General features: G+C 33.1%; 1 long non-coding RNA gene across 1 annotated transcript; it reads left to right on the top strand.

Moving 5' to 3' along the window:
* The first annotated feature begins 771 nt into the window (after positions 1-771).
* LOC127716371 (uncharacterized) lies at positions 772-8,904 on the top strand. Its single transcript, XR_007988886.1, has 3 exons — positions 772-962; positions 2,093-2,286; positions 8,868-8,904. It is a non-coding gene; the product is annotated as an uncharacterized LOC127716371 (long non-coding RNA).
* The last annotated feature ends 611 nt before the right edge of the window (positions 8,905-9,515 follow it).

Genomic DNA, 9,515 nt, shown 5'->3' with positions numbered 1-9,515 from the left:
CTTTACACATTCATCAATACACCAAAAAATATGAATAAAGCTTTCGTATATATATATATAAATAAGGAGATGTGGTACGATTGGTAATGAAACAATTATCCGCCAGTTCAAGTCAAAAACCTGATATAGGCAAATGTGACTTACTTACTTACTTTTGTCCGAGAGATCTTGAATCTGAATTCAAGGATACGAAGTGGGAAGGGTTTAGAGGTGGATTAAGTTGAGGGCATGGGGGGCCGCCCCTTTTTTGGAAAAACAATTGGTTGATTATTTAGAGAATGAATGAAGCGGGCCCCCTCTTTATGCATGACAGTTAGTGCCTCCTTATGACATTTTTTGGATCCGCAACTGGTGAGGACTTCATAAAAAAATATTTAGTAAGTTTTTGTTTTGTGATAAATAATGTATTTAGACAGAAATAGAATAAAATAAACTACCGAAAGCTTAAGTATGGATGGGGGTTAACAGAATAGAGAATAACGGGCAAACAATAAAGATTAAAGAATAATGAAATGCTAAAATATGAGGAAAGAGAGTAATGAGCCCCCCCAAGATCCTGACTTCAACTTTGACGCTGCCGGGATATTTTTTAGACAAAGTGCACGTATTAGTAGTCAGCCGAAACCACTAAGCGTTTTGCATCCATACGGGTTTTTTTTCGGGATACTGACTGCATAGTAAACTATCAATGTACTATAGTTAATGTTCTCGAGGGATGACCCTATTACAGAGACATATATACACATATGTGTAAATATGTCTCTGCCCTATTACGTGTTAGTAACCTCCTCGACACGGTTCATTTTTACGGCGGCTCAGTTTTGTCTTAAGAATAAACATAATTGATAAGTTTCTTTCCCCTGCATTTCTCGATCGCACTTGTAAATAGCACATTGGTCTCAAGACATTGGTTAAAACACTTGCCGTCAGTACTCAAAATTGGAAAAATATTAAATAAGAAGGTATAGAAAATTAAATTAATGCACACACACTATTATCAACCACAGACATGATGTTTTTCTCAATTTGCCTAAATCGTTATTCCGCAATACAACGAGGGTGAAAACCCACCACTTTGAACACAGTCACAGGCACCGGCATGCTGTGAACTTGTAAGTTTCCCAAATGAGTAACTATCCATTACTTTTCTAGTGTAAAGTTTTATTTAATACACATTTGATTTGAAATGGCATATCAGAGAGATATATAAACATATATCATAGGCTGATTTAGGGGGGGGGGGGGGGTTTCTTTGGAAAAATTTGGTTGATTATATAGGGATCACTGAAGCATGACTGGAGCCGGCCCTCCCTTATGAAAAGTTCTGGATCTGCCACTGTATATTCATAAAATAAACCAACAAATTATCCAAAAGATGAATAATACTTAATACTTACGACTAAGATTGATTATAAGTATACTTGAGTCGGTTTTACAAAAAAAAAACTTACAATTTATCGTAAGTATACTGTATTGTACATGACTTAATTACTATCAATATTATTTGTAAGTTTTTTTGTGAAACTGACTGCTGAATTGTTTTTCCATGCTTATGGTACATCTAAGTCGTATGCTTTTTTTAAAACCACCTCCAGGGTATAATGTCTGCTCGCCCATAGAATCTGTTTGTAGATATAGGAAGATGTGGTATGAGTGCCAATGAGACAACTCTCCATCCAAGTCACACAATTTATAAAAGTAAACCATTATAGGTCAAGGTATGGTCTTCAACACAGAGCCTAGTTTTTATCAAAAATGAAATATATTGATATTAATAGTATACAGGTTAAATAATTTATTCATACATTTTTAATTGACTGACTAGAATTATCATGATTATTGAGGAATTTGAACCATTCCTATTTTTAAAAAGGGACAAAAATAAAATTTATATATAATAACAGGTTGATACAAATGAGAAAAACTCAAGAAATTGTTTTCAATTAAGATAAATACATGGTTTTCAGTTGATTTTTAAAGCAGAGGCAGATTTAGTTTAAAGTTGGAAAAAATTGTTTGTACATGTACCAACAAAAATAAATACAGAAAGTTAATCCAGAATTATGTGTTTATCATTTTTTTTTATATTTAGGTTGCCAGCAAGATGAAAAGAACAATGCAGTTCAAAAGTCAAAATGTGGATAAGCTGCGGTACAAGGTCCTACTTTTGCAGATTTTCATATTTTGCATGAATGAATTTGAAGTTTATATCCTGGAGGGCAGAGAAAGAAAAGAAACACTTCAGTTTTCCTGCTTCTGAAGGATAAATGTAAAACATCTTGTTTGGTAAGTTTTATGCTCTGTTATGATAGTGTTTGTGCATCCATCTGTCTTTCTCTAAATTGTATTCTCTTTAAGTTTTTGGTTACAGTTCACCATGAACTTCAGTTAGTAACTTGTGGTTTTACATGTATATACTCAAAATTTAGTACTTTAAAATGTTCATGTATTTTTATCGAGCCCGCAACTTTTGTCGCAGAAAGCTCAACATAGGGATAGTGATCCGGTGGCGGCTACGGCGGTGGCGTTAGCAGTGGACGTTAGCTAACTCCCTCAAAGCTTTATATTTTAGAAGGTGGAAGACCTGGATGCTTCATACTTTGTATATAGATGCCTCATGATACGAATTCTGTCTGAAACATGTCCATTGTCCTTGACCTCATTTTCATGGTTCAGTGACTACTTGAAAAAAAAGTTCAGATTTTTTGTAATGTTAATTTCTCTCATATTATGAGTAATAGGATAACTATATTTGGTATGTGCGTACCTTGCAAGGTCCTCATGCTCGTCAGAGAGTTTTCACTTGACCTAGACCTCATTTCATGGATCAGTGAACAAGAACTTAGTCTTAGATGCATGATTTTTTTTATTAGTTGTTAGTGGCTTTGTACTAGCTGTCAGTAACTGCGAGTACTCTCAGATCTGTACTTAGTGTCTTTTTGTTGTTTGGATGTACAAGTACCTGGCCACGTCCACTTGTATTTGTAGTATTTGTATTTTTATCCATCTGATGAGTTAAGCCTCTTTCAACTGATTTTTTTTGTGGTCGTATATTGGTATGATGTTGGCGTCGTCGTCGGTGTCGTCGTCGTCCGAAGACACATTGGTTTTCGCACTCTAACTTTAGTTGAAGTGAATGGATCTCTATGAAACTTTACCATAAGGTTCAATACCACAAAAGAAAGGTTGGGATTGATTTTGGGGGTTATGGTACCAACAGTTAAGGAATTAGGGGCCAAAAATAAGCATTTTTGTAACTTCCAGACATAACTTGTGTGTTAGTGTATGGATCTCTGACATTGTACCACAAGGTTCCATATCACAAAGGGAATGCTGGGATTGATTTTGGGGGGTAATTGCCTCAAATTATTAGGAATTAGGGGCCAAAAAAGGGGCAAAAAACAAGCATTTTTCTAGTTTCATGACAATAACTTGTGTGTAAGTCTGTGGATCTTTCTGAATTTGTACTACAAGGTTCCATATCACAAAGAGAAAGCTGGAATTGAGTTTGGGGGTAATTGCCCAAAACGTTTAGGAAAAAGGGGCCAAAAATAAGCATTTTTCTAGTTTCCAGACAATAACTTGTGTTCAAGTGTATGGATCTCTCTAAAAATTGTACTGCAAGGTACCATACCACTAAGGGAAGGCTGGGATTGATTTTGGGGGTAATTGCCTCAAAATTTTAGGAATTAGGGGCCAAAAAGGGGCAAAAAACAAGCATTTTTCTAGTTTCAGGACAATAACTTGTGTGTAAGTGTATTGATCTTTATGAAATTGTACTACAAGGTTCCATATCACAAAGGGAAAGCTGGGTTTGAGTTTGGGGTAATTGCCCTAAACTTTTAGGAATTTAGGGCCATAAAGGGGCCAAAAAAACAAGCATTTTTCTAGTTTCCAGACAATAACTTGTGTTCAAGTGTATAAATCTCTCTGAAATTGTACTGCAAGGTACCATACCACAAAGGGAAGGCTGTTATTGAGTTTTGGGGTGATGAATCATAAGGGGGTTCAAAAAATTTGGGGGAGGGGATTTTTTTTCCTTTTTTTTTCTTAAATTTTCCATTTTAAATTGGTTATTTCTGATTTATATATAAAAGCAAATAATTATGATATGGTTTGAATAGGTAAATTAAAATTTTTTAAGTTCTTAGACCACATTCATTCTGTGTCAGAAACCTATGCTGTGTCAAATATTTAATCACAATCCAAATTCAGAGCTGTATCAAGCTTGAATGTTGTGTCCATACTTGCCCCAACTGTTCAGGGTTCGACCTCTGCGGTCGTATCAAGCTGCGCCCTAGTGGAGCATTTTATTATTGTTCGTTCTTATGTTGTACTGTTACACCACTGTCCCAGGTTAGGGGGAGGGTTTGGATCCCGCTAACATGTTTAACCCTGCTACATTCTGTATGTATGTGCCTGTCCCAAGTCAGGAGCCTGTAATTTAGTGGTTGTCGTTTGTTTATGTGTTACATATTTGTTTTTCGTTCATTTTTTGTACATAAATTAGGCTGTTAGTTTTTTTCATTTGAATTGTTTTACATTGTCATTTCGGGGCCTTTTATAGCTGACTCTGCAGTATGGGCTTTGCTCATTGTTGAAGGCCGTACAGTGACCTATAGTTGTTAATTTCTGTGTCATTTGGTCTCTTGTGTAGAGTTGTTGTCTCATTGGCAATGATACCACATCTTCTTTTTTATATTTAAGGTTAAGTTTTGGTGGTCAAGTCCATATCTCAGATACTATAAGCAATAGGTTTAGTATATTCGGTGTATGGAAGGACTGTAAGGTGTACATGACCAACTGGCAGGTGTCATCTGACCTTGACCTCATTTTCATGGTTCAGTAGTTATAGTTAAGTTTTTGTGTTTTGGTCTGTTTTTCTTATACTGTATGCAATAGGTCTACTATATTTGGTGTATGGAATGATTGTAAGGTGTACATGTCTAGCTGGCAGGTGTCATCTGACCATGACCTCATTTTCATGGTTCAGTAGTCAAAGTTAAATTTTTGAGTTTTGGTCTTTTTTTCTAACACTAAATGCAATAGGTCAACTATATTTGGTGTATGGAAACATTTTATGATGTACATGTCAGTCCCGCAAGTTTAAATTTAACCTTGACTTTATTTTCACGGTTCATTGCTCAGTGTTAAGTTTTTGTGTTTTGGTCTGTTTTTCTTAATCTATAAGCAATAGGTCAACTATGTTTGTTGTATGGAAGGATTGTTAGCTGTACATGTCTGCCTGGCATGGTTCATCTGATCTTCACCTCATTTCCATGGTTCATTGGTCAATGTTTAGTTTTCTTGGTTAAGTCTGCTTCTTAGAAACTATAAGCAATACCGGTAGGTCAACTGTATTTAGTAATTTGAATGATTGTAAGGTGTACATATATTTCTTGTCAGGTTTATATGACCTTGAATTCATTTTCTTGCATCATGTTGAGTTTATGTGATAGTTGTAGTAAAGCTTTATATTTAGGACTATCAACATGATATCAATGATTAGTAAAGAAGGCACAACATTTCAGTGTGTGCACTCTTGTGTATACATTAAACACCACATTTACTGTTTTTACCCTGATTTTATGGATCACTGAACATAGAAATGTCATAATGTGAAATTATAGTACATTCTTAGGTTAAAGTTTTAGGTTAAGGTACATAGCTTACCATGAAGTTGAATTTCATGCACATGTTCATTATGTGGTGAATTTTTAAATTCAGTGCCAAACTAAGATTTTGAGCCTGATTACATGATTGACTAGACATTGACACATGCTAGTGTTTGCCAGGCATTGTGTCCTGTACTGGTCCGAGTACACAGTTATTTCGTAGTGCATTTCTTTTAGACAATAAATGAAAATAAAAAAAATCCTACCTGCGCTTTCTCAATAATATTTTTACAGTGTGTTGTACTACTTTTGGGACAAGTTATATCAAAATTATAGAAAACTTCATCGGCTCTAACTCAAAATATGGACAATTCTATGTTAAGGGGGTCTTGAAATCTTTTGACAGCTTCCGAAGTGCTAATTTTTAACCTTTTTCAGCTGGATCAAATCACTACTTTACTTTACAATTCAGGACTCAAATTTTTTTACAGTGTAATTTCATCCCCCTTCTTGCTATTTGAGGCATAAAACATGAAGGAATACATTTGGAAGGGGTACTAAAAAAATTGGCAAGCAACACACTGTCCACACTAGGGACTTTATTCGTGGACAACGAAAATCAAAGGACGATAACTGTGTACTCGGACCTAATAGGATAGAAAAATTTGACCAATCTTAATAAAACTTGGTATGACTAAAGCTTAATAAATTATGAGACTGCTGACAAAGTTTCATGGCAATAGGATATATATTATAGACAATATGATATATTCTATATTCAACTTCACGTGTTAAATTTTGACGTTTAAATTGAAAAATTTCAACTATCAAAATTTGGGGCTTTAAAAATTAAAATATTGCAAAAAATTACATTTTAAAGGCCTTAATATATGACATATTATGTATTCAAAGCAATAGAATACTCATTTGATTTATCAGATTTATCACAATTATTTAAAAGTCAAATTTATATGAGCCTGTGCCAAAAAATGGAGGTTTTCCAATGAAGGGGGCCTTACATGAAGATGTATTATTTTCCAGCAATTTTAAATTTGTGGAGTTTTTTGGTTATAAATAATCCTTACATATGTATTAAATGTACTTTAAATGGAAAGAAAAATTACAAATAGCATACCATATTAGTATAAAAGGGTCTTAAGCCAAGTAAGACTGAAAATAATTTAGGGTCAATTTAGGCCGTAGCACATATTTACATTTAAAAATGCATACTGAAGCTATAGGAAATAAAAATTTGTGTCTTTTTTATAATTTCTATACTCAGGTTACATGATACAATAAATCTGAGCATAAAAGGACTCTTGCATTCAACTTTTTTTGCAGACAGTATGGTCTGATACAAAGATTTTTCACTTTTTAGTGAAAAACTTGCATGCAATTTTAGCCTCAGCAGGCTTATATTTGAACCACTTGCTATTTAACATAAGAAAAGAAAGATACTATGTGAAATGAAACAGGTACAAAAGACATTGTGAAGTGCTTTTAATACAAATTTAGTGAAATCTTTATTATGGACTTCAACTTTTATGTACCTAGGTCCTCACATTTAACTTGATCCAAACAGGCCGTTACACGAGGGTCATTTATACAACACATTTTGCACATATTGTCTGAGATAATCTTATTTTCTGTAGATTCAGAGTTCACAAATGAGTAATACAACTGGGTTAAAGCATAGAAACACAAATATTGACACAGGAAAACCTGTCACATAGAAAGTCAGAATGCCACTTATGCATCAAAATTGAAAAAGCTTTGAAATGCTTATTTTGACCATATAATGCCAAAATGGGTAATTTTTGCAGAATTTCTATCAAATAAAAGTTTAAATCCTTTAGTTTCATGCTATCTGACAAATTGACACCATTAAATCATTCAGGGAAGTTGCCAAAGTACAGATTCTATATTTACTGATCTCGCCTCTTAGGTCCGAGTACACAGTTATTTCGTAGTGCATTTCTTTTAGACAATAAATGAAAATAAAAAAAATCCTACCTGCGCTTTCTCAATAATATTTTTACAGTGTGTTGTACTACTTTTGGGACAAGTTATATCAAAATTATAGAAAACTTCATCGGCTCTAACTCAAAATATGGACAATTCTATGTTAAGGGGGTCTTGAAATCTTTTGACAGCTTCCGAAGTGCTAATTTTTAACCTTTTTCAGCTGGATCAAATCACTACTTTACTTTACAATTCAGGACTCAAATTTTTTTACAGTGTAATTTCATCCCCCTTCTTGCTATTTGAGGCATAAAACATGAAGGAATACATTTGGAAGGGGTACTAAAAAAATTGGCAAGCAACATACTGTCCACACTAGGGACTTTATTCGTGGACAACGAAAATCAAAGGACGATAACTGTGTACTCGGACCTACTAGGAATTTGTCCTGTACTAAGAACTTTAATAGTACTCGCTGAGTATGGAGTTTTTGTGAAAGTTTAATATTAGTGAGATTTTTGCGTGACATCCTGTCAACTGCTTGTTGATCATGTTTATACATGTCTTAAAATTAATATCTGACACATTGGGGTTTTGTGAACTTGGAAATAAGTTATTTGATAGAATAATAATGTTTTGAGATTATCAAAATAAAAAATATCCCATTTTACTACATTGTGTATTAATGATTAAGTATATAAAAAAGAAGATTTAGGATATATGTACAACCATATATAAAAATGAGACAGCAACCGAACAACACAAAAATAAGAAAAAAAAAACCAATATAATTTTTTGTATCAATGTTATAATTTCCAACATGTCCAAAGAGTTCAATGTATTTTCTAATTGAAATAAAACACAAGTGGAACTCTTTCAGAACTTCAGAAGCTTAAAGAAGTGTTGTTTCTATTGTTGGCTTTCTGTATAATATATTGCAGATTCTTGTGAAAAATGGAATTTTATTGTAATTGCCTAAAGTTTTAACATTGATCTATATATATATATATAACTACTGGGGAAAATACCCAAATGTTATAAAGAAGAATACATAAATTGATTGTTATATAATATTAGAATAGTTAGATGTGGTATATTGCTAATTTGACAACTCTCCATCAGAGACCAAAGGATGTAGGAGGTTAGCAACTGATGACACTGGACAACCTTCAACAATCAGTAAAATCCATACCGCATAGCTATTTTTATTGAAAATCATATGTTCTTGCTACATGTATGTATACAATTTTTTATTATCCATAACTTCGGATTTTATTGGTTCTTTTTCAGAAGGATTGGAATTCATCACTGAGAATAGAAGGAAAAAACACAGAAACAAGACCAAAATAAATTCAAAGACAAAAGTCAGATCAGTTATTATTTTCATCACTCAGCCAATGAATTGCAGTTCTATTAAATATCTAAAGATATTAAAACCATAATAATGACAATGTTCTGTGCTGAATGGCAAAAAAAGTGGACTATACATTACGATCACACAATGCTGGATGATAAGAAACTATTAATTTTTTGGGTGGAGGGATATCCTGAAAAAAAAAATAGATTTATGTAAAAAGCTACTAGTATGTTAAGCCTATTAATAGAGTTTTCATTGATTTCAAATGGGAAAAAATTGTGTTTCAAAAAAGTGTTCTAGAATTCATAAATAAACATATATTGATACTTACATTATCTGCTTTGTTGTTTAAAAGTTTAGTTTTGAACAGTTATAGAACAATATAATTGCATTAACATTTCCAAGGAGAAAAAAGATATTCCACTAAAAAGATTCATCTTAAAATAATTTACTACCAAACAGAATTCATTGTAACATACACATTTATTTACTGTATACTTATAATTTGAATCATAGGATTTTATTTTGTCCCATGGGATATTAAAAATCCCATGGGATAATTATAGTCCCATGGGATTTTT

The sequence above is a fragment of the Mytilus californianus genome, unplaced genomic scaffold (assembly GCF_021869535.1).
Source record: "Mytilus californianus isolate M0D057914Y unplaced genomic scaffold, xbMytCali1.0.p SCAF_9, whole genome shotgun sequence".
NCBI classification, from domain to species: domain Eukaryota; kingdom Metazoa; phylum Mollusca; class Bivalvia; order Mytilida; family Mytilidae; genus Mytilus; species Mytilus californianus.
This window is presented reverse-complemented; position numbering and strand designations above follow the sequence as displayed.